We start from the raw sequence: 26350 nt of genomic DNA, 5'->3' as shown, positions 1-26350 counted from the left end.
ATCCCATGCCAATTTGTTGATGTAGCAGTGTAGACGTTGAAAGAGATATGGCAAATGATGAATGGATGGGTCTCAAATGGTAACATTTAGTGTTAATATAATACAAATGGAATACAGGATGAAATTAACAAAATGTAGTTCAATCAAGCCCAGGCTGAGCGTGAGGCTATTACTACACCAAGAAAGGTTTGAAAGAAGGTAGCAAACCTTTGATCTTTAGTCTTTGGGGCAGCTTGCAACTGCAAAGTCTTGCACTCAATGCCCACTTCAAATTTTGTGGCTGGAATCACAGTCCTAGATTTTCTTTCTCATCACAAAGCTTTTGATGTATTGAGAAAACCTTTAATCATATCAAGTGTGCCTCCTACGGCACAGTTTATGCATATAATTTCATAGTGTTTTTATTATCCAATCTGTGCTTCCTGTTTTAAAGTCTAGACCTTTTTTTAGAATACTCACATCTCCGATCCACTTACCTTCATACTTGTGAGTTGTTATCTGCAAATGACAGAACCACAGGACAAAACCAGATCATGATGCAAAGCTGCATTCAAAATCAGTCTTGCTGGTGCATGTCCATGGGCAAGCACTACATGAGGATCATCCTAGAACATGCTTTCGTCCCAACCACTGTTTTCCTAAAGTCCAAATAAGGGCTTCATAAAACCATACATCTGAGGCAGTAAATAAGCTCCACTCTTAGGAGTGTCTGTACCACCTGAGAATCTGGTAGCATGGACCGAGCAGCCAGGCTTATTTTAGGGCATAGAGAGAGGGCTGTAGCTTGGTACAAAGAAAGTGTAGCATATGTATTTTTCAAAGAAACACTGAAACACTATGTATTGTACAAAATGAAGGTTTTATTTAAATACAAGTAGACCAAGAGAAATCTTGGCTAAGTACTATAACATCATATAAACACAATCATAAAAATTAACTCAATAACTATTGTATGCAAACCAATGTATAACCTTATTTAGAGGAGCAAGAAGCAACTCCAGGCGAGTAAAACCTAAGGTTATACATTCAGATTAGTTATCTACTATTCTTGGGGAATAAGACCCGTTTAGGTATACGTTTAGAATACAATTGGTATTTCAAGGGTAGTAGACCCTGGCAGTCATGCAGTGACATCCGGTTATAGAAATCACATAATAAACCAACCCAGTTGCAAGTATACACCTTGCAACATTACTTTTTAGAACTCCGTTCAGGGCTAGTAAATCAACTCATAATTTCTGGATGGGCCTCAAGCTATTCAATGATAAGTATGAACACTTAATAGTTATATTAGAATGCACTAAGCAAATCGGGGAAAGCAAACCCCTATTACACCTTAAGAAAGACACAATGTATTTCATGGTAAGTAAATGACCTATTGGCACATAACTATCTTTTATTTAATAGCTAGTGATACCTTGTATACTTTTAAGAAGTGTATAATACAGTTTCTAAGGAAAGTAACAACTTTATGAAACTATTTTAGAATAGCACCAATGCAATTCATGGAAACACAACCCAGGGTTACAAGTTTAGATGAACATCGAGCTAATCGACGTTTTTAAGACCCAAATACTTTTAAAGAAGCCTCCAGCTACTTAAAGGTATGTCTACACCCTAAGACTGTTTTAGAATCTGTATGAAGCAGACCAGGGAAAGCAAAACCAAATGTTACACTTTAAGAAAGACGCAATGTATTTTCAAGGCAGGTAAACCCTACTGGTAAGCTTTTACGCTCATTCAGTTAAGCAATGATAAAACGGTACTAACACTTATTACATTTTAGAAGGGGAGCAAAACGCCATTCAAAGTTAGCAAAGCAACTTGTACACTTTTTAGAGGGGCAGAATGCAACTCAAAGGTAAACATAAACTTAATTACACTTTGTATCTCTGTGAAAGAAGAAGATAGTTACCACACTAACCTCTTTAGCAAGTAAATACTTTTACACTTGTTATACTTCCAAGGCAGAATCGTTTTTCATCCAGTCCTTCCCTATTCTATTGCATGAGTTCTCTCAGAGGCAGAAGAGGGACGCTAGTAGTCTAGGGGCCACCTGTAGGCAGGTCGAGAGAGGGTGCAGTGCCAGGAAAGTCAAAGTTCCATAGGAGATCTCCTGAAACAAGTATTTTTTTTTTTGTTATATTAAAATGCTCTGGTTTGCTTCTCAAACCTTTCATCTTGTCTAAATTTTACTGAGTGACCCATTCCGTGTTTCGCTATCATTGTTCACATTTTTGAAGCGAGAATCTTGCTGTGTAATCTGTTAGATTGTTTTCTATTTTCATCCTATCTGCGCCTTCTCCATGATGTTGTTCCAGAATGAGACCACCGCATATATCAGTTTTTTTTTTCCTTTCCGGCTAGGGTTAATGCCCAACGGTCATCGGGCGAAAAAGACATCTAGTTCTGCATAAACCATCCTCTTGATAGATTTCTTTCCTCGCTTAGTGCAGGGCATATCATCATAATGTGGTGCAGGCTTTCTACTGTGTCCTCATTGCCGCAGAATCTGCAGAATTTTTCTTTGTCTGGGATTATTCTCCTGGCTGCCATTATTTCACGTGTAGGGAGAATGTTCAGTCTCATCCTCATATAAGTCTGATTTTCGATGAAGGGAATATTTTTCGGTACTCTGGTAGTTTATTGATTGGTCTGATGTCTAATTTGCAGGGGATGTCCAGTTCATAGTTCGACTTGGTCTCAATCATCTTCATCCAGTCATTTTCTATCCGTCTCCTCTTCGCTTTTTGTGGTCTATTACTGAGAATGTCTCTAGTGATTCCTTCATCTTCACATCTTTCTTCGATTGCGTTTTTCCAGATTTTAAGTGGTTGTTCGAGCTTCCCTGTGTTTGTTCGTAAGATTTCTATCGGAGATGCGTATGTATCACTAGATATCTTCCAGTACAAATCCATTTGCTTCCAGGCGACAACGGATTGTAGTGATTGTGAAGCTAATTCAGCTCGGATGCGTGGCATGGGCAATGAGGCTGGCAAGTTTAAGACCTTCCTCCAGAACTGTCCTTCTACTTGTAGCCAGATAGTGTTGTCGACGTTTATCATTCCTTCTCCGCCATAAGTGAGAATTGCCATCACTTTTTGTCTGTAAAATGTTATTACAGGAATCAATGAGAATTTTCTCTATTTCAGGTGCATCATCTTTGCTTGCCGGGCTAAAGCTAGTGCTTTGGCCTTGAGGAGCAGTATCATGTCTGCCTCTGTAGGTGATTGGTTTATCCATACCCCAAGGTATTTTACCTGTTTTTTTTCTATTTTTTTTTCCGATGTGGAAAGCAGTATCTATGCCCTTCTTTCTGTTGCGCTTCATCAACATCATGATTTTAGTTTTCTAGACATTTATTTCAAGCTGATTTTCGGCCATGTACGTTTGCAGGTTTTTGCAGGGCAATTTGCAGTCCTCTTGGAGTTTTTGCTAGTACAACAATGTCGTCGGCGTACATGATGCATGTTATGGTTTTGCCATTCAGGTTCGGTGGATTAATCTGTGGTGTATAAATGCTTGTTTCCAGATCCGCCATGTAGAGATAGAACAGAGTAGCTGCCAATGGGTTCCTCGGTTTGGCAGTTTTTTTAATATTGGGTTTATCGTGGCTTGCTGCCATGTTTCAGGTACTTTTTTGGTCTTTTGTATGAGTGTGAATATGGTGTTGCATATTGAGCTCCAGGGCTCCGGGTTCTGTTTTATTGTCATGTTGGATAGACCATCGGGTCCTGGCGCTCTCGACGCATTCAGTTTCTTTATTGCTTCCTTTATATCGTCCAGGTCCCACATGTAATTCTTTGGTTGGTTTTCATTTTCATCACTCAGTTGATTTTCTCCATAAAGGTTGGTATAATATTTTATCCAGCTTTCTTCTGGGACATTTGCGATCATAGCTTCTTGATTCTGTGTCTGCGCGTTTAGTATTGACCATAGTTGTCTAGTGTTCCGGTTTTTCATGGTTTGTAGCATTCTCTCTGCATCTTCTTATAATATCAATGCTTTGTTGTTTTTCATCCAGTTCCTGTGTTGTTGTTTTGCCCATTTCAGTTTTTTTTAGAGGTCTCCCGAGTTATCTTTTTTAATGGATTTTATTATCTGTCTCAGCTCCTTCTTCTTTTGTACAACTCTAGAGTTATACACGTGTCGGTGGTTCTGTGATGCTTGCAGGTTTCTTTTTGCCTCTTTTCTGTAAGGAAGTAGGAGCCATCCGTAGTTGATTTTTTTTGGTTGTCGTCGAGTTTGGACTTTGTCATTACGCTAGGCAGTTTTTCCTTTTTGTGCTGGCTAATCCTTAATCTATTGATTCCATTGTTTAAATCCAGTAGGGGTAGAGGCTTAATTTTCTTCTTAAGTGCAAGGTTTATTGTTCTTGTCAAGATGTAATGGTCGCTGTTCATGTTTTTCGGATTGGTAGAGTAACTAGTCTCTTCGTATATACCTTTGGATATGTATATGTAATCAATTATTGCAGTTGTCTTGCCATTTTCCATGGTTTCCATCATGCGGCTGCTTAATCATGGCAGTCTGATCTGGTCATTTGTAACGCTCACCTGGTATCCATGGGGACGTCACTCAGCCTGTTCTGACCTCTTACGACCTCGAACCCTTCCCTGGAGTCTACTCGACTGGAGGTTGGGCCTGAAAACACAGGATTGTTAGAGCTTAACTCCCTATTGTCTGTGTGCTTGAACCCCTTCTTCCCCGGTGTCCAACCCTTCCCTTTGATCCACATCTCACCTTGTTTTCTTGGAAAGTGTGCTCTCTGTCCTGCTTTCAGTGCAGGGGCGCGTTGATTGATGCAGGCTTGTTGCTGCATAGATACTCCACTGGCAAGAGTCCGACAGGTAAGTATAATGAGACTTTTGAACAGTTCTCTAACTTCGTTCCTTTCCTTCCTTAGATGATGGCCGGCGTCCGGGGATGGCGACGTGCTGCTGAGATGAGTAGCGCTGAAGGTGAGTGAGAGCGCGATGCGACCCTTTCGTATTTGTATTGAACTGAGTTCTTTTCCTGTGTCTCTTAGGTGCCGCAATGTTTTCAGCGTGGATGCCGGTTATGAAGAAGAAATGCGGTGAGTAAGCGCGGTATGCGGCGCCTCTAGATGTTTCCAGGCTAACCTGAAGTGTCTTTTCCCTCTTGCAGATGGATGAGAAGTTCCGGAGACAGAGTTCCCCCAGAGCGGCTGGGATTCAGGTAAGCGTTTGAAGCTCGTACAGTCTTTAAAAATAAGCGAAGATTTGCTGAATGCTTACTAATGCCTTTTTTCTGTTCTTTTTCCTTTTCCTTAGGAAGCGGCGTGCCGGGATGGGAATGACACCGCCGAAGATGCCCGCAGAACAGAAGGAGCGATGAATGATGGGCAGAAGCGCTGCAAGGTAAGGCTGTTCCTAACGGTGTTCTTGTTCTTGCAGGGGTTGAGCGCAGAAGAAAGATGCAGGCCCACTGGAGACCGATCCGAACACGGTGAGTGTTACGCTGCAGGTGCAGAAAACACAAAGCATGTTTCTCAGCCTGGGCGTGGCTTAAATAGTCTCTGGGTATCCCAGGTCTCTCTGGACCCAAAAGACTAGACTGCACATGCAGTTCTGGGAACCGAAATATGTGGGGGCATCCATCTTGTCCCCATCAATGCACTACAAGTCCAATCCCCAATGTTATCCTATGGGAGTGAGTGAGTGAGTCTGGTGCCACAAGCGCCAAGTCTGACTCCAAGTGGGTCTTTGGAGGGATGGAGAGGCCCTTGGGGGCCATGTAGGTGATCGTGGCCTGGCTCCAGCCTGACATCTTGGAGGGCTGGGGACATGAGCGGCAAGAATCATGACACATTTGTCTATTTAATGTTTCCTTGTCCCATTTTTTTGCACAGGGATCTAGTGTGGATTCTGCTCTTTCCTCTCCATTGCTATTGCACAAGTGGATGTTTAAGTCTCCGCAAATTATGGTTGCTATATCCTCGTATTTCACTTTGGCTTGGTCCATGGCTGAGAACACTATCTATAAAGGTTTCTTCTGTTATGGCAGTAGGATTCCAATATACATTAATTATGCACCATGTTAGTGCCTTCGTAGAGCGGTTAGTTAGGTCCGTCTTTATCTGTTATTTTGATTATGGTTTTTTGTATCCATGGGAGGATGTTTTCCGACTCTATTATTTCGATCTGTTTTGCATTTGTTATCATGGTCAGGAGCCCAACTGAGGGGCGGCCTTTTTTCCTTTGGATTGCTGGGTTCATCAGTATCACATATCCATTGCATATCGGTTGGACTGCTAGCCAGGATTCCTGTTATACATATTATGTCTGAATTGAGCAAATCATTTCCTTCTGTGTCTCTCGGAATATATGTTTATGTCCATGCGTGTTCCATGAGCACGGTGAGAACGTTGAGGTCCTCTCGTTCTTTGATTGTTATCTTTGTTGGGTATTGCTCTCTTCGTCATTCGAACTCGATTCATCGAGTTGTCTCCATATTCCATGTTTAATATTAGAGTTTTGCTACTTACGCTTGTATTCTTCATCATTTCTTCCTCTTTCCGTTGGTCCCCTTGTTTGATGCTGGTCATCTGGTCTACTCTGTGAATCTTCTCTCGTTTGTTTCGTGACTCTGTTGGTGTGTCATCTCTCGATTGCCGGTATTGCCTCTTTGTTCTTTCGTCCTTGTTTTTTTGGGCATGGAGTGTTAGATCGAATCCTAGTTGTTTGAAAGTAGTCTTATTTTCGATCGTTATCGTGAGTGCTTTTTTGTTGGTGAATTCGATCCATGCTTAATCCATTATTTTGTTTCCATGAATTCGATGGTGTGAATATCTTTTGTCGATATTTCTTTCATGTTCGGTATAACATGCATCAGTATATTTGTTCGATTTAGTATTAATTTGTCATTTTGTTTCGTTATTCTTTGTAGTTTTACCTTGAGCTCCGGGTTTTTCAATTTTTTCATGGGGTTGATAAAGATCGGAAGCTGTATATTTTTTTTCCCTGTTTCTCTTGAGGATATGTTTCGCTTTTCGTTCTTTTTCTTTTGCTCTGTTGGTGTTTGTCCTTCCTCTGTACTGAGCTCGATCATGCTTGTTTCATTCCATTCTTTTGCTTGTGTTTTGTTTAGTAGGTCTTCGTTTGATATTTCTTCGAGTGTGTAGTCCTATCTTGTGGACTCTTCTAATTGATTCTCTCCGTATTGATCTACAGTGATCATGGATGCTTGTCTTGTTTGTATTTGCGCTTCCTCAGAGAGGTCAATTGTTTGTTCCGCATATATTGACACGGCCATCAATTCGGCATTTATTCTTTCTTCCGTGTTATCTTCCCCGTGCGGGATAGGTGTTCTTGGCGGGTTCTCGCCCTTTTTCGCTCTGGTGGGGGTTTTCATTTTTGATTAGTTTTTGTGTTTTATCTGCCTTCTCTTTTGCTGGCAATTTAAGATTCCTCAAAAAAAGGCCCACAAGCCTGTTTGTCTTTTGCTTTTGCCATTGGTGCCTTGTTTTATCTTCTCTTTCTCTGTCAGCATTTTGTTTCCTTTGTTGAAAATATTGTAGTTTTCAGGTTTTTCCAAGTTTTTTTCCTCGTGATTTGTGGGCGTACTGGGAATTTCAGTCAGGTCTATTAAATGCATGGTCTAGAAATTTTTTTTATTGTCCCTAAGGGTCAGCCATGTTTTTTTAAGCCTAAGTGGCTCAATTTTAGAAAACTTTCCTATGGACCTTACCCGAGGCACCAGGGAGCCGCAATATTCTTATAATCCTATCACTTGCCGCAACACCCTGGCTGACCTGCTTCTGCGGCACTAAATCAATTCCCCCACCCCTGAGCCTGACATTATCCAAACATTCATATTCCCCGCCTCTCTCCGTGACGTTACTGTGCTGCGTAGGCAAACGCGCCCAGTCGTCTTCTACGCGACTCCACACAGAACCTGGAAACCAACACAGACCATCTCACAACACAGCGCGCCACAATTCGGAATATGAAACTGTACTTTAAAATCAAACAGCAACACGGTACATTTGGTAAAGTACATTTATTTGACATTAAATGTTTAGAGAATATTCAGCAATTGCCATATGAACTCCGAAAGCCATTTATTTTATCTTATCTGTATCCGCAATGCTACACAGGGTGTTGCTTTTCGTTAAAAGAAGCACTTTGGAAGCACGGTGAACCGCAAGGCTGTTCCATCAACTAGGCACTAGTCCATCGTAAAGGTTGATATGTTGCTTCTAGCCACTAGTACAGCGTAAGGGCATGTGGGCCCTTGGCGATCGTCCCATAAAATTGTCAGTGTGCTCCAGTTGTTCACACGAAGCAGCAGGTGTCTACTGTAAAAGCCATCTGCTGGTGTCTCAAACCGATGGCAGTAGCAGAAGGGGAACAAATACCTGTTATGAAAACAAAAAAATTATAATTAGTCTCGCCAGCCGATCTTCATTAATATTACTCATTTTATTTATTACAGCCGATCAGAAACGATTTGCTTGCAAGGATAGTTAAATGGAGTATGTTCGGCTCTAAAATCAATGCGAAAAGTAACGAAATAAATTGAGGCCAACACACAATGATAAACAACAGTTAGTCTACATGCGTGAGGAATGATATGATATGGCATTTGTAACGCGCCTATACTCAAGTGTTTCAAGGCGCGACGAGGCAGGTGGGGAACAAGGGCAGACGGACAACGATACTACTAGGCCAGGTGTCTTTCTGATCGCGCATGGGGAAGGGGGGGGAGCGAGGGGGGGTAAAAGTGCTGTACATGGTTAGTTGAATACAAATTAAATAATAGGGCCAGCTGGTGGCAAGTGCAAGGTAAATGCCGGGAGAAGGGGCTGAAGGATAAGAGACAGTCCCGTAGTGCAGGTAGGCAGTGCAGGGAAAAGTGGCTGGGCCAAGGACCGAGATCGGTGAGACCAGTGGACCTGCATGTCCATGTGCCCACTACGAACACGTTTTCCTTGCTTTTCCTAGCTCTTCATTCATTCATTTATTCATGCATCCATTCATTAAATCTTCATTCCGGTATAAAAGCGTGTAAAGATTTACTTACATTATATTTGAAATTTCCATTGTGTTTCTTCGTAACGCAGTCTGTAAAACAGACCGTGCTCTTGACAACGATGTTTCGTATACTGAACTAAAATGAAACTCGGTCTAGTTTCTGAATTTTCTGCCTTATCGTCTCTTACGTTATTGCGCACCCCCTTCAAATGTAGTTCTTTCGGCATGGTCCCTGTCTCAAGGTCAAAAACAATAGACCCTTATACTTCCAGTGCGACTTGTGGGCCTCAACTGGGCGCGAGCTGAAAATCAAAGCCGCTGTCCTTCGCATTCTTTATTTGCAACATCACGTAGTATAGGCATCTGTGAGAACTTCAAGTTTAGAATCCGTCTATGTAGTGCGCCTCAATGTGCAAATGCGAACTGGCTTCTCTCCCAAATGCCACGGCCCGCTTGGCGCGTTCTAAGTGCCCCAATTTTGTCCCCGTTGTCTGCAAGCTTTGCAGCCCAAATTGAGACATTTAATTTTTGGCGGAAGGTCAGGGAAAGTATAAAGTACCACAGGAGTTGAGTTAAAAGTGAGATTTATTGTTTGTTTGTTTTTATCATTTGCAATACGCAAGCCTCCCCTCCGTTAACAGTGCGCAACAGTGCGCAGCATTTACATGAGATGAGACATGAGAAAAATATATACATACACATATATGAGGTGAATATAGAGAATTCAAAGATGACACCCAGCTTGTTCGCCACCCATGATGGCGAAGGTAGGGGTTAGGGTTACAGGTACACTGTACAATAACATTTATTTACAAAAAGACAATCGCATTGCAATTATTTAAACCGGGATTTGTACTTCACAACCAGCTGTGCTTTGGGTGGGCATGGCACAGTCGCAATGTTCGGTGGCAATGGATCACTGCTCTGCACAGAAACGTCCAAAATTCCATATCTGTGCTTCTCTAACACAGCAACAATAAGGCCTTTCACAAAGTCGAACTGCATTTCATCATAGACTGGTTTGATCACCCATTGCTTACTTCGTTTTGAAAACACCTTAGTGTAGCGAGGCATCCTTACTTTACCCCTAGTCCTAGATTGTTCACGTCCGACATTGCTGTTATGGGCCAAGACCGCTAGTAGAGTGCGATGTTTCATGCCCCGAAAGCTAAAATGCAAGCGCTTTGGCCTGTACTTTAGGCACATATTGTGGAACACCTCCAAATCTCCTGTGTGACAGAATTCTGTCAGTCCTCTCAAATCTCTTGATAGAGTTTTGTCAAACAATCTTCTCAATCGCTTTGTGCGTCGGTGAAGATGGAATCAACCACTTCTTCTTCCGTGCCCCCTCTGGGGACAAAGGGCCATGTTCACATTGGTGGAAATGTTGATTCGCTGTCCAGCGGTGAAAGTTGGTACAGTGGTGCATCAGTGACTGCCATTTTTCAAGTAGTATTTCCACTGACCCTTCACAAGTTTTTGAGTTCCACCAAAGATGGTTGGTGATAGAATGGGACCACTGCAAAATACTTTCAAAACCTTTTTTTTTTCTTGCAGCCGAGATTTTCTTACTGATTGATTTAGCAAGATGCCATATGTCAAATTGATGATTAATATGTGGGAACTGCTCTCTCATTGTCTTGGCAATTGAAACGTGTCTGTCCGTGGCTATGAGGTCGATGTGCATTCCCCTTCACTGTAGATATTCCACTGATTTTATAAATCCTAGTTTCTCCATGGCCACTGACGATGTACATTGTGTTACCTGCACGACCACCAAACTCACAATTTTCTTACTATCCATGTCCTAAAAGTGGTAGGTGCAGTACTTGGCAGAAAATCCAGGGCTGTCGCACTGTCCATCGCCGGCTAGCCTGAATCGTTTGCCTTCGAATGTACTTGCTAGAGACAATTGTTGAATTTTCCCAGCATCACTAATGGCCGGAAACAGATAATCACGTTGGTATATGTAGTACAGCGCTTTAGAAATGATGTGGAGTCCCACAAACTGAAAGAAAGCCTCTAACTTTCTAAAACTGGAGCCACTAAAAAGTGATGCAGCTGCACACAGTTGCCTGCTGGCAGTTTCCCCAGCATCGGTTGTGCAGACCATGAGAACCTATGATTTAATCTACAGGCGGCATTTATTTTGACGTTACTGCCTTTTATTTGACGAGTCACATTAATCAATGGCTTCCCACATACTTTTCCTCTAATGGAATGCACACATTTCAGCATACTTATAATTTCCATCAAACAACTGTCGAATACAATGTATTTGCTCTCTTTTTCATTAGACTGTCTTCCTGCGTCAACGTTGTTTCGGCCTGTGACGTTGTGGAGATTTCAACACATTGGAAAGTAATATCGCTGTTATCAAGTTCTGATGCGTCTATGGATGCTGCGGCGGGTTCATTCTCTGTCATTTCGACATCTATTACTTCAACATTGATGGGAGAACACAACAATGTCGTGTCACGATCCCTGCTTCCAAGGGGTCAGGACTTGCCCCACTACCTTGGAAGCAGGCCCATGACTCTGATCCCAGGAACCAGCCAGTCCCTATAGGGACGCTCTGGACCTTGTCCTGGCGCCAGTGGCGCCAGGCTCATGATGGTGACTGGTCCCGGCACAGGAAGCGCCGGGCTCATATTGGATAAGAGTGCTTGGTGGACCTACCTGTAGCAGACCATGCTGCTTACTTACCAGCTAACTGGTCTCCTGATCCTTCTCTGCCTGGAACTACTTTTTCTGTCTGGGTGGAGCAGGAGCCACTCCCTGGAAGCAGAACACAGGAACTCTTTTTGAAATCTGGAACTCTTTTCTTACCTGGGTGGGGCCGTGGAAGGAGACGCCTAAGCACTACAGAAGGCTATTTAAACCACACCCGATTGGTTTCACGTGCTTCGCGTTATTCTGCATCTGCAGCAGGACGCTCACTGTGTCAGTTCCAGGAAATCTCCAGCTCCAGTTCCTGTGAACACGAAATAACCTGCTGGAATCCAATCTGCAGTCTTCTTCTGTCTCCTGCAGCTCCTGCAAAACAAAGGCACAGGTTAGGTTAAAGTAAAGGCAGTGAATCTACTTACCTAATCCAACGGCAGCATCCAAGGCGCCTTTTTCTGCCTTTCTCTTCCGGCATCCGACATCTGCAAAGAGAGAGAACATCGGTTAGTAATATTCAACTACAAGTTCTGCTTACCTGTGTTACGCCCGTTCCAACTCAGCTCGCGCTGCATTCCGGCACCTGCAAGGCAAGATACATCGGTTAGTAACGCTTAGTTACAAGACTGCTTACCTGTGTTATGCTCGCTTTCAATCTGTTCGCGCTGCACCTCAGCACCTGCAAAGACAAAAGAGACATTACGGAGCATTCTCCAGCGCTAGTGCAGTCTTTCTACTTACGTGCCATTAGAAGGATAATCTTCATCGTCACAGCCTCTGAAAAGGGAAAGACATAGACTTTACAGACTTAAGACTTTTGAAAGAGAAGAAAGCAAGGCAAAAGGAACTTTAATACTTACAAGGCACGCTTGTGCATTAACGGCGTCTTCGCTCTCAGCAAATCCTCTGCTATCAAGAGGCAGAGCTCGCATCCAGTGAAGCAACTGGATCCAGCGCCCCTGCATAAGACGCAGGATGGAGAGCCCGGCATTTACCTATATAAGGTAAGCGCAATATCAACCCAGTTCCACGGGGAAAGAAAGGGCGAGAGGGGCTAGGAACTTTCCGAACCTCCAAACACTAATACCTTGGTTTACCCTTGCAGACATCTCTCTCTTCAGCTTGAACTGTCGGTGGGAAGGGGGCCCAGTCCGGGAGCAAAACGAACCCTGCGCCTAACACTGAAGACAGTATCCTCGCCAGATCAAGACCCGCGCCTCCGGGGGAACCAGATGAGCGTTACATGTCGACAGGTTTTTGGGTGGCAAATTTGTGGCGGGTGTAGATTGTGTGAATTGATCTGCAACTACTTCAGAGCTATCTTCAATACATTCAATAACATCTTCTTGTGGTGGTGCGGTCGCATTGTATCTATGGTCCAATGCAACTTTGCTGTAGTCTCCAAACACAGTTAATTCATGTTCTGGCCATTGGACATGAGCATCTCGAGCCTGAACACGCCTCGCCTCAATTAATAGTTCCTCCATAGTGTACATGGTCTGGCAAGCAACATCTCTCATTCGCTTCACTGTCTGTGTATGTATAGTTCTGACACCCACGGGTAACTGGAGGAGAGATTGGAAAAGTGATGTTCAGTTTAAACACAAGATAAAGTGTAGTCCAATTGACTGGAAAAAAACATAAAATAGTCCCCAGCACAAACATTTTTTTTAAATTATGAACTGTTTGTAACTAACCTTTTTTTGTTTTTTTTTGTTTGCAACTTTTTTGACTCGACCTTCAACATCTGCACGCTGTAGCTCCGATTCGTTTCCGCATGTCCTCCCTTCCTCTTGCGCTGCAAAAACTATTTTCTGTATCCGCATAGACAGCACGGAATGACGCTCCATCGACTCCCTGAAACATAGTACTTTCATTACTATGTATCACAATATTGAAAACATAAAACACACGTGTGGACGAACACACAGATACATCCCAATAGCTAAACACGAATTAAACATTCTGCAGAACAATCAAACCACAAGTATTCGAGCTGTGATGATCTAGTTCGATGGAACTGTCAGTATCCATACCGCTGGCTCCGCATGGACTGCCATGAATGGTTGTATTGGAGAGGAGGCATCAGCAACTCCCTGAAACACAGTACTTGCGTTAGTATGGTTTTCAATATTGTAAACATAACACACACTTGGGGTCGATGGCACAGGTACATATAAAGAGATAACCACAAATGATGCATTGTCTAAAAGAATCAAGGAATATCTAAATATGATCAGATTTCATCGACTTATTTCTCCGATTTATTTACATCTGCATCATCTAAATGGGATGTTGTTGTTGTAGTGGAAGCTCCGTCGTCTCCCTGAAACACAGTACTTGCATTAATAGGGAAGAAAGTATAGCAAATGGAATCACGTTATATGATCACGCATGATGGAGCTGTCAGTATCCATACCTCGTGCTGCTGAAGAATATCTATGGATGTTGCAAATGTAGTGCGCATTTCCGAAAGCTGGTGCGCGATTCGTATACGCATGGTCCGGCTTCCACTTCCCCTGGAATTACTTGAATGTCAGGCTCTGCATCAAGTGCAGGGGTTGACGCTCCATCAACTGCCTGAAACATAGTACTTGCATTAGTGAGGATTACAATAGTGAAAACATAACACACACCTGGGGTCGACAGCACAGGTACATATCAACGGCTAACCACGAATGAAACATTGTGTAGAACAAACAACAAGAATTCCAGCTCTGATGATGACGCTCGATGGAGCTGTCAGTATCCATACCTCCTGCTGGTGAAGAACATCTAGAAATGTTGTAGATGTGGCGGACGCATCAGCATCTCCCTGAAAGACAGTATTTGCATTAGTATGGATAACACTAATTATAACTGAAAACAAACACCAGTGGACGATAACTAAGGTGTATATTAATTGGAAAGCACTAACCAAACATTCGGTAAAATAATTACACGATAGAATAAAACTATTACTTGACATGCATAAAACAAGTCTGTAGCGGATTAGCCTAGTAAGATTACCTGATACGCGCTAGAAGTGGTTGATAACTGCGACCATGTCAAGGATGTGGAATGTTCTTGCTTCAGATTCAAGGGATAGTCAAGAAGTTGTAAAGGTAAATTAATGATTGATAATGAAATGCCAATATTAAAAATAGCCATGTAAGGCGACAGAATACTTGAAAAATGCTCAATACAGCACAGTTCCCTGTTCCCATATATATACATTGCGTTTGTGGGTTATGAAATCGAAAAAGAATATATTGATAAATGTCATTATTCCACAAACTATACACTCATATCAATATTGAAATTATTACAAGGGATAGAACACCTACAATATCAATTAATCCATTCGGCTTCCTACACACTACCGCAAGGCCTAAAGCTAAATCCGGACACTTGATTCACCGGTGGCGGAATGTGGACGAATAGAGTGGGAATAGCGTTTTCGAGCAATTTCCGTGTTTCGTTCTCCGTTTATTCTTCTTTGTTACCCAAGATGTTGTGTGCATGTCCAAGGAAACGTGCCGGCTGCAGATGCGGTATCGATCACCCCTCTTGTCCTGTAAGACTTGTTGGACTCTACTTTCCAGCTCATCCAGTGGATATCCGCAATGTCTGACCCATTCTCTTATTCGATCAACCGTTTTCGGGAATACATGCATTGTAGTGCCTTCAGATTTCGCATGGGTCTTCGAAGGGCAACCGCTAATCGAACAGGCAGGCATTGTTGATAAATCTGAAAAGTAAATATCGACATTATTATACAATCTTCAAGAATAAAGATTTGATACAAAAGTAAATGAATCATACAATGATCAATGCAAGGTTTGTTTTGGTCGCAGGAACTATACCAGTTCATTATGTGCGGCTTAGTATTTGCATAAGTTGCAGAAATGCATAAATGATGTGACTAAAATCTGAACATGTGACTCGTCCCTTGGATGTTCTGTCTTGCACGAGAAGGAAACATGCTTACATTATAGTCTGGACCCCCGAAGGATGCAATTTGATGACAATAGACCCAGATGAAAATAAATAGATCTATTGATAGCATAGCAATGGAAACTCAAGTCAATAGCAATGAGACCAATGAACATAGCACTATTGTGTACTCTACTCGCAAATAGATAGAAATTTAAAAATCTGCGAAATATGACTAGGATACATGGCCTTACCTTGACCAACAAACAGTTGGATTCAGCAAGCAGAGCAGTATGTTGCAGGAGAATAGGTGGGTGGCCACAGGTAGCACACTGATGGGTTTGCTCTAAGCGGTCACAGAAGTTCACGGATAGCACGACAACGAGCAGATTAGCGTAGATCTCAGTGGTTACCAGGTAGCACGTTCAGGAGTTGACTTGCAAAGCACAAAGATGTTCTCATGAGACATATCAAGTGGTTTATAAAGTATTAGAAACAGGGGTGTGTTTGTGAATGAATGACGTATGTATGTCGTGGTCTTAGGGAGGCGGCCTGCTTGAAGGGGAGGCCTGGCTGGAGACACAGGGTCTGAGGAGGCCATGTGACCGATGGCCCCTTGGCATGGGATACCTTTTGAAGTGTACATGCAGTTTGGCACCTTGGCCTTTCGCGCCCGTGACAGCCCCCCATGCCAGCGCTCATCCCCGGGTGCGATCTGCCTTTGATAGTATATCGTTGCTTATCAATAACAAATGCCACATACCGGAGATTCTTGTGAGCACAGACCCACACTTCAACCGGTGTATTATAGTGTTCAAGACCCTAAGGCCTGTATAATCCAATGGTAATTGTTAGTATAGATATGTGTGACTTTTATAGAGACATAACCTACTGAAAGACTTTGAACAAGTGTTATTTAGTGCATGCATTATCGAGAATATGTTATGTTAGCTTAGATAGATAGTGACCACCCTGCTTCACAGCAACCAGACCTTCACCCATTCGGAGCACAGATGTCTGACGTCCATCCTTGAATGCAGACACACTTGATTCATTTAAAAAATCGAAACAACCGTTGTTAAAATATATGTGGTGTTTTATTTTGTATCTTATTTTCATGACACAAAAATACAAGACTTTAAAGATTATACAGGTCAGGTTGCAGCACAGCGAGAGAAAATCCCCTGTACTGACCGCTGTCACTCGAACGTTTCTCTAATGGCACGAACGGCACAGGCGGGTATCACTCTTCGAACGCGGTGTCCAAGCCTCCCGTGGAGCCACTATGTAAAGGAACGATAGGCCACCAGCCTGTACCACCTGTGAAAAGGAATGAAACAAACTGTTTTTAAATGACCAAGAACAGTTTAATAAACATTTGTTGTCAATGACAATTCTTGAAACTAATGGCATTCTGCACGGACAAATGCTATCTAGACAATGCACACTATTGAACGACTTACATGCGTTACAATGATATGTAGATGTAATTTTGGATATAGTAGAAGAACATGAAATAGGAGTGGCATGACAAGCAGAGTATACTTACTCGTTACTCGGATTAGGAGGACAAACAGTTAAGCGAAGTTCGTGCATAAGCACCATCATTATTCTCAACACGGCCCGTGTGAGGCAGGCTGCCCTGAAGTCTGGCAGCTCGGTGATGCATTGTGGTCGTGGCTCGCCTTCCGAAATGTAGGCCAGGCATCCCGAGTTTTCTCGGCAGCAGCAGTTCTCCTCCTCGGTTGGCATTAGCTCGCAACAATTGCATGTGCACCAGGTGGAGACGCCGTCCATGTGACTAGGCCCGGGCTCTTCATCTGTTGATTCGTCCTGCCAACTGCCGTCCGAATCCCCATCGTTTTCGCGTGCTTCCCTTTCCAGTAGTTCCTCCTCGGTATACTTGGGCTCGTACATGTAGGGCATTATTGTAGCCATTGTGTGGTAAACAAAGTAAAATAATTTACCGAGATGGTACAGGTGTTCACACGGGCTACAAGTGGCGAAGGTAGCTGACCAGAGCACTGAAACGAGTCACAAAATACTCTAAGTAACACAGAGAGAGGAATGGAATCGAAAATCTGATGCTGTGTGTTGTGAAACGGTCTGTTTATACTTATTGGGGAAAGAGGCGTCCTGCCATTTCCATGGCGACACGTCATTAGCTGAAGCGCAGCGAATGTTGACACAAGACGTGCTTTGGCGTTGGGAAATGGGCGGTACGCGTCTGCTGATGACAGGCTCAGGGGCGGGGGATATGATTTAGTGCCGCAAAAGCATGTCAGCCAGGGCGATGGGGGAAATGATAGGATTATCACAAAATGGCAGCTCCCTGGTGCCTGTTTTCGCGTGCGTTTAATGGACGAAAACTCGGGTAAGGTCCATAGGAAAGTTTTCTAAAATCGAGCCACTTAGGCTTAAAAAAACATGGCCGACCCGCAGGGACAATAAAAATTTTTACTAGACCATGCCTTTAAGTTTTCTACTGGAATATTTTGTGTTTCTTTGTGAGGCCAATTCTGTCTTCTTGTTGGACTGGGCTATTACCGCTTCTTGTGTCTCATTTGTGGCCATCTTTTTGCTCGATTTTTCTTTTAGTCTTTCATTTTTAGACTGAATTGGCGGGTTATTCCTTGCGGTCATCATCGTAATCAGTGCATGCCTCAGATCTGATTTTTCTGCTCGTTCACTCCTAGCAATGTCGATTAATCTGGCTTGCCATACTTGGCTGGCACTGGCTTCACTGTCCAGGCGTTCCTGTAATTTCTTCATGTGTACATCTTGACATGTTTGTTTAGCGTGTATTAATGCAAGAAGGGTTGCTTGATCCTTTGTTTGTTAGGGCTTCTTGCAGTTTCATATATGGAATTAGTGATTGGTATGTTGTCGTTATTAACATGTTTTGAAGGTCTAACATTGACGTAGGGATTGATGGCATTTCATGATTGTCCCTTCTCACATCCACATATATTTGGTGTAGATGCTTCTTCTGGGTAAAACAATGTGGCCTTTGTGGATTTGTTCGTCTATAAAAGGCTCGCTTTTCCCTAGGATTCCTTGTATCTGGTAGTCTTTCTGTTTTCTTTCTATTTGTTTTCTGCTTGCCTGAGATTCCAGAGCATAAGTTTCAATTGATTTTGTCAATCCGGGAGGTTTTCTATTTCCAAAGACTGCCTTTCTTTTTTCATGACTTCTCATGAGGTTTTCAATTTCCGCAATGTCGAGCGAGAGTCTTGCTGCTTTGGGGTACATTTGCTCAGGTTTATTTGCTATCGAGTGAGAGTGTCTGCGGCTCTCATATAGCAATTCTCATTTCCTTCTTGCTTGTTTTGCTTTCTGTTTCTGGGTTAATTCTTCTTCCTCGTTTGTCTGCATCTCCTGTTGTTTGGCAAGTTCTTTTCCCATCCCGTGGGCATTGGTGTTCAATTCTGATTCCTTTAGGCTACTTGTTGTGTTCAGTTTGGCATTCTTTTCTGTTGGGGTGATAGGTTCCATCTGGTTAGAGTCCTTGTTTAAGGACTCAGTTATTATCAAGTTTCTGATGTTCCTTTCTGCCTCCTTTTTCCAATCTCAGCTGGAGTGTATCTTTTCCTTCATCATTGTTTCCTGGGTTTAGGGCTTCTAACATTGTTTGTGTCTTTCTTAGTTCGATATCTTTTTTCCCTAATGGCGGAGCTTTGAATTGCTCCGTCTGCGACTTTCTCATGGTCGTGTATCATCTTTGTCTTTTGTCGAGCACTAGTTGCTCACGTTTTGAGGTGTATTGTGTTTAAGGTCTTTGTTCTCCCGTTCCTTGTCAGTTTCTTCATTATCAATAAATATAGTGCTGTCTATTGATACGTTGTTTCTTTCCTGTTTCTTTTTGCTTTTGGTCTTCATTTTTGGGGTGCCCGTATTCTCTTTTTTTTTTTTTTTTTTTTTTTGCTGTCTAGTTTGCGGTGGCGTCATATCTGGTTCTGTGATTATTAGTTATATCCAGCTGTTATTTGCCCTTTTTGTTGAGCGTCCTAAAGAGATTTAGTAAACTGTTAAAGTAGTGGTTTTTGGTAATTTCTCGGTTTTCCTTTAACGTTGTTGTGGACCACGTAAACTCTTCCTTCTGTTATGTTCTTCTTTCTCAACTGTGGTTTGTTGGCAAAGTAAATCTCGTTTCAGTTCTTTCGTATGCTTCGTTAGCAGTTGAAGGTTCATTTTGCGGTTTGTCTTAGCCCCTCCTATCCTTATTTCTTCTGACAATTCCCGTCAGCTTGCGCACCTCTCCGTATTTGTAGTCCTCTTGTCCACGCTGAGGTTCCTCAGGTCCTCTGCCAGTGGATCAAAGGCCAAGATGGCCCACAGTGTCCACCTATTTGGTGGTGCAGTGTTTACCAGAGTAGTTATCTCTGGCTTGCGTGAGGAAGATAGCGAGATGTCTTCATGATGCTGTTAGTTCCTCCGGTCCTCCGCCAGTGGATCAAAGTCCACAATGGGCCGCCGTCTCCACCTATTTGGCGGCGCAGTGTTTACCAGAGTAGTTATCTCTGGCTTATGTGAGTAAGATAGCGGAATGTCTTCAGGCTGTTGGAGGGTGAGTCAAAGGAGTGGGGCCCGCAGTCTCCATCTCTATTCTATCTGTGGTTGCTAGTAGGTTTTATTTTTATTTTTTTTAATTTTTTTTTGCTGGTTTGTGCAGTGGTACACGCTATATGAGGTTTCAATTCGTTAGACTTTGTGTCAACAGGGCAGTGATGCAGGCGGTCTTGCGGTCACCGCTGTTATTGTTCTCTGTGTTTGTCAATCTCCTGCAGATTAGTCTTGGTTGAGTTGGCTGTGATGCGGTGATGAATGAAAGGCTTTTTAAAACTTGTGTATGGCAGACCAATGAGTGGTCTGTGGAAGGATGGGACGGGAAATGATGGTCGGTTTCACACGGTATGCCAGTTATCGTTGTGTGTTACTGTGTGTACAACCATGTGCTGCAGCGTTGTAGCTTACCTCTGGCTTCTCCGGCTGCAGCTATCTTGTGGTCGCGATCGGCTTCAGCAGCAATCAGGCAAACAGCGAAAACAGCAGCGTGCCCTTCACTTGCTGTGGGCTTAACCAAGTATTCACTTTCCGAGTTAGTTAAAGTGTTCAGGGACTTCACCGAAGGCTCTCTGTGTTCCAGCAATCGGCCTGGGCAAGTGGTATGGGCAAACACTCAACCACACAAATGACCCACTCGGCCTCACAGGATGCACACCAGACTTAAGGTAAGTAATACCCAAGCCCACACAGGTCCTAAGGAGACATGAAGAGCTTCTGGGTGGATGCCTTCAGGATGCATGGTTTCTTGGTCTGGAGACGAAAGAAAGGGACACTGGATGGGAACTTGCAGCAGCAGCAGTCGTCAGAGGAGGCTTCCAGCAAAGGACTCTTCACGGATTCTTGTGGCTCTGTGGATTTGGCGCCATTTTACAGCAGCCAGATGAATGAATATCACCAGTCTGATTCTCTTCCATCTCTCGCTCCTGCACTCTGCAGATCCAGCTGGAGTCCACCGATGTTTCGGATTGATTCGGACTTCGGAAGACCATGCACCACACTCTGGCTCGGGGTACCAGGGTATTGGTGGTTTGCAGCCCAGCAAAAGGTCAGCACGTCGTCTGATGGCTCAAAAAATGCAGGTGGTCTTCAGACTAGTGGATCTCGCCAGGCTCGTAGTCATTTTCGGTACCCCAAGGTCGATTGGAAGGAAGGGTTGCATCATGCTCCGGTTACACCGCAGGTGCTCCGGTGGCTGGAAATTGGTACAGACGTCTTTTCTTCATCTTCCTTGTTAGGCAAAGTTTTTATGCAGTACCTTCTGGGAACACTGCAAACAACTCGGACTACAGGCATAGGAAACCCAACCTTTGGTATAAGCTTGTACTACAGTTTTGGTAGCGTGTTGAGCAAGCAGGCTTATCTCAGGAGGGGTCAATGTGAGCTGTAGTGGAGTTACAGAGATTCAGTTACAAGCATTCAAATAAACTCTTACACTCAAAGTTTCTTGCATAAACAATTATTTATCAGTCAGAATAAGCCTTCTTCAGATGGGAGCACTATAATAGTAACACACAAATACACTTCAATACTGTACACTCTTAGTTTGTTAATCAGTAGAGACCCTTTTGGGATTGCCCAAAGACACAAGTACACCCACAGGTGACTTCAATAACAAGGCTGCTGGGGACATTAATATCTTACTGTTGCCATTTAGAATACTCTTAGAAGTTGGTGAAAAGTAAAGGTTATTAGAACAAGAGACCACAAATATTCTTAAGCAGGCAAATACGTTTGGATCCCTCAAGAAGAGTCATACAATTCAATAGGTTAAGCCAAAGTCAACGGACAAAAGTCTTGTATAGGATGAAGCACTTCTGGTAAGTAAATGGAAAAGTCTTTGCACAAGTTCTTAGGAGTCTTTGATGAAAGGAAGAATCAAATGTAGGACCACAAGCTAATTAGACTTGTGAGTTGTAGAAGTTTTAAGCAACTCTACATTAAGAGAAGTTCTCTCAGACTTTTTACAGTACCTTAGAAATGAAGAAAAGATGCAGCTGATGACTTCTGTTTGGGTGCAGCTCTGCAGATCTCACGGTTCCTGGGCCTCAGTCGTGGGGACAAGAGGGGACTCCAGCAATTCACTGGGGCGGTCAAAACTCACAACCGGCAAACTTCACTTTCAGTGGCTGTTCAGTGTTTCAGTTACTTGCGTCTACTGCAAATGGCAACACCGCGGTTCCTGGCTATCGAGATGGACTTTCCTTGCTTTTGGGGTCCCGCACTCTGTTGAGGGGGCTCAGGCTCGGTTAGTCCTGCTTACTGGGAGTCCAGAGGATCTTCCTGAAGCTCTAGGCCAGCTTAAAAGCAACACATGCAATCTGGTGTTCCTCTCCCTGGGTCTACGGTTTCCAGCAGCAACGGTGTGGAAATTCAACCAGCTCCGAGATGGATGTCCAGGTGGCTTACTTTGGCGTTGATTGGTCCCACCAACTCAACGGGATAAGTCGTCCTTGCTGGGGCTTCTGTCGATGCAAACTTGGTGTTTCAGCACTGCAGCAGGGCTTCACCGGGCAAACCAACGGTCCAGGAGTTGCAACAAGCATCCTCTTCAAATTCTTCTTCGGTTCATTCGTCTCGTGGTCGACTCTGCCTTCCAAGCCAAAAGACTCGCCTTTTATTCAGTTCTCTCCCATTCATTCCAGCCTAGCTGTCAAGTCACCCAGCAGGGTGGCTGTCCTTGCCGAACAGTCAGCCGGGCCAATCACTACATAGTGCATTTGGGTCTCCTAGGAGACTAAGCACAGGGCGTTTCGGGCACCTCCCTCACTTCCTGCCTACCGCAGACACCCTGGAGCCAGAGGCGGGCTTCACTCGTGAGTCCCGCCAAAGGCAAAATGAACAAAGAGACCAAACCTGGTTTGGCGTGCAGAGTAAATCTCAAGAAGGACCTTTCCACAAGGAAATGCCGATAAAAGACGACCAGGGCCATTTTGACAAATATGGCACCCTTGGGTGCTTTTCTGCAGCTGCAAACGCAGCCCACGGTAAACGCACACCATGGTAGTTAAAACGAAACCACTGCCACCAGCCATTCAGTGAGAAAAGGGTAACATACAAATGTTACATGAGAAGCTAGACAAAGGGGATACTAGGTAACCCCTCCAGCACTCTATTGTAAGATAGTGTGTGCTGAGTCTAGAAAGTTACAATGGTAAGCTAATGTACCTGACAAGTCAAACCTCTCTTAAAGTAGGTATGTGGGGAGAATATCAAGGCTCAACTCTCGGGTAGGTATAGCAGGTCACATTAGTCCACACACACTTATTTCCTGAAAAAACACTGCACTGATTAACTGAAAAATATATACTTTACGTCACACATAAAAATCTATTGCTTCAAAAGGAAGTACTTGTGGAATAATACAGTATTACAAATAATCACAGTATAATATATAAATAGTAATGTCTATGAAGGACTTTCCTAACTGCACTGTCTTTATGTGGGCCATCTTCGGTGAGCATGCAACATCAAATAAAAAGCATGGAACCAGTAAACCTAGCAAGCACATAATCACCCAATGGGCCTGCACACTTATGTACAAAAGATATCACCCGACCCTTGTATATTTGGACATCCCTAGACCTAATGGTCAGCACCTAAAATAGGTGGTAGGGTATGAGATAAGAACATATAATTTTACCAGACGCAAAAGCATGTTGCAAATCCCCAAGGCCTATAACAATAATGCACCATTATTTTAAATGTGAATATAAAACCAAGGTAAGTACTAAAAATATAAAACTTGTTTCAGAGCTCACTGAATCCTGTCTGGCCCCAGGGAAAATGTCCAGGGGCAGGTAAGCACCCCTGAATCAATTTCATTAGAGTTCAAGAGTATGTTCACAGTTCCATAGGCATGAATGGGAAAAGTTAAATGGCCATCTGTTTTATTGGAGGGTAGTCTGATCGTTTGAAAATATTATTTTGCTGCTCTCCTCCCAGCTGAAGGCTTCACTTCCCTGTCAAAAGTAAGGCCATGTTCAAATACAAAAGCAAAACCTTTTGGGGTCCATAGAACTATGGAGAGAAAGTTGCTAAAAGATATTTTGTTTTTTCCTAACACTGTCTAGCTCTCCCCTGGGGTACCTTGCTACAGCCGTAGTCTTTCTGAGCGCATTCTTGGAACTTGGAGGATCTTCAGATTGTGCTACAAGATGCCTGCTCCTGTATTGTCAGCTTCAAGTCCCAATGGTACTTGTGCAGAGCCTTCTCCTTTGTTCCCCCTTTGAAGATCACCTGTCCCTGCCAGAATGTGGGGACTCCCATTGCAATCAATTTTCTTAGCTCCCTGGAGGTTTACTGAGGTTGCCTGCTCCGCAGAAGTCTTCACTTCTTTGCAAGGATGTTCGGGTACTGCGACCAACCAAAACTAAATCCAAGGATCCCCTCTGGGGCCTACTCTACTGTAGTAGTATTGAGAGAGCTACTTACCTGAACTTTCCTTAACATTTTTTTAACTCTGAATCACAACCCCTGGCATTGTCCAATCGCATAATAAAACTACTTGAAAAGTATATTTTATGAAAGTCATGACTTGAAGGCACTAGTCCCCAAAACTATCTCAGGGCTGGACTTAATAAGGAATAGCGAACTGTTTAAGGGTTGCTAGAGCCTAAGTTTTTCTACAGTATTTTATGCATCTGCCTACTTACCAGTATTGCACTGGTTTTGAAACTTATATTCTTTTTTATCGTCCAAAGTGAGTGATTGTATGTATGTATTTATAAGCGTATGTCAATATTTGACCAGAGGTTTCATTGCTTAGTGTGTATTTTAAAGTCCTAATCATTATTTCTGAGGCTTGTGGATCTGCTTAGAATCGCATGCTTTGCATATGCCGAAATCTAATGGTAGGTGCAGAGTATTGCATTTTGTTTTTGAACTTCGAAAAGGGACGTCGACTGGGCGTGTTTGTTATACTATCCCTGTGTGACGTGTATTGTACTCAGGATCCTTCACATGTCGAGGTCCCTCAGATCGGTCGATTCATGCAGAGTTGTAGCAGTGCTGCTAGATATATATTGCTATTTTAAAGTTATTCATATTAGATTTTCATTTCGACCAACGATTCAATGATTCGGCAACTACCGTCTGAAGCCTTTGGCGGACTTGTCTTTTTTCGACGGCTGGCTGCGGCTTCCACCGGGCTTCGGCCTTTGCATTAGGGAGAGCAGGGGTTTTCAACATTCTCATACTTGTAGAATGCTGCTTTTTCTACTCACATTTGTCTTGCTGCTGTTTCATTTCGAAATAATAATGGAAAGGACGCCCTTTAAGTTCTGCCCTTCCTGTAATAGGAAATTCCCTTGGAAAGACACACACCGAGTGTTTAATTGCCTTCCACTCGATCACTTGAAACAGCATTGCAAGTCCTGCAAACTCTTTAAACCTAAAACACTTTAAAGAAAGGCGCACCAAGCGGTGGGCGGCCTATGCCATGCAGGACAAATTTCCCCACCGGAGCTGTTGCCTCGAACGTGGAAGAGCTCAGTAGCTACGGCTCCATTTCGCATGCCGAAGATGTAGAAGAGGAGTCATTTGACTCCTGCATGTCTGTTCCATCCCCACCAGACAAGCCGAAAGCTTTGCCACGGGGAAGTCCTCTGGCGACAAAGACACACAAGTTGATTCACATAAGCACACCACCCCAAAGCCAACCTTCAATGGGCTTGTTGAAAGGGGCTTCAACGGCAACTACACTTTTGTCAAAAGCTGTCAAACCTCCATGTTTAAAGCCCTCTGCGCTTCTACACTTGTGCTTAGCGCATGGCTCCAAGATAAAGGAATTGCATATTGCCGCACAACCCCCGTCAGCTGCCGTTTCGGATCCATCGAAACGGCTGTCGAAACACCATTCGAAGTCAAAATGTGGGGAAAAACACAACTAACATGCTTCTAGTTCTCCTGTTACTACACCAGCAGCTTCCTCCGACTATTCCAGAGCACCTGAAACGTTGTCCAAATCCCTACATCATAAGAAAATTGTAAACCCAGAGAAACTCCAAAGGACAGATACATGGTGAAAGGAGAGATTTGAACTTACAATGGACAAGGTGTCTGAGTTTGTCACCTATATGGAGAAAACCCCGATTAAACAAACACACTACTTTTGGAAGAGGGAGAACCACCTCCCAAATCTAGACTTCACAACTCTCCTGTACTTTCTTTTATTAATGGTACTGAAGATGAACTTTATATAGTTTAGGACA

At 43.3% G+C, this 26350-nt stretch overlaps 1 protein-coding gene across 8 annotated transcripts in view; it reads left to right on the top strand.

Moving 5' to 3' along the window:
* Positions 1-26350, top strand: part of FBXL19 (F-box and leucine rich repeat protein 19) — a 664561-nt gene that overhangs the window by 274320 nt on the left and 363891 nt on the right. The window lies entirely within an intron of this gene.

Source organism: Ambystoma mexicanum, chromosome 3p, assembly GCF_040938575.1.
Source record: "Ambystoma mexicanum isolate Mex_15411 chromosome 3p, UKY_AmexF1_1, whole genome shotgun sequence".
NCBI lineage: Eukaryota > Metazoa > Chordata > Amphibia > Caudata > Ambystomatidae > Ambystoma > Ambystoma mexicanum.
The sequence above is the reverse complement of the archived record's forward strand: the minus strand, read 5'-3'. Positions and strand labels throughout refer to the sequence as shown.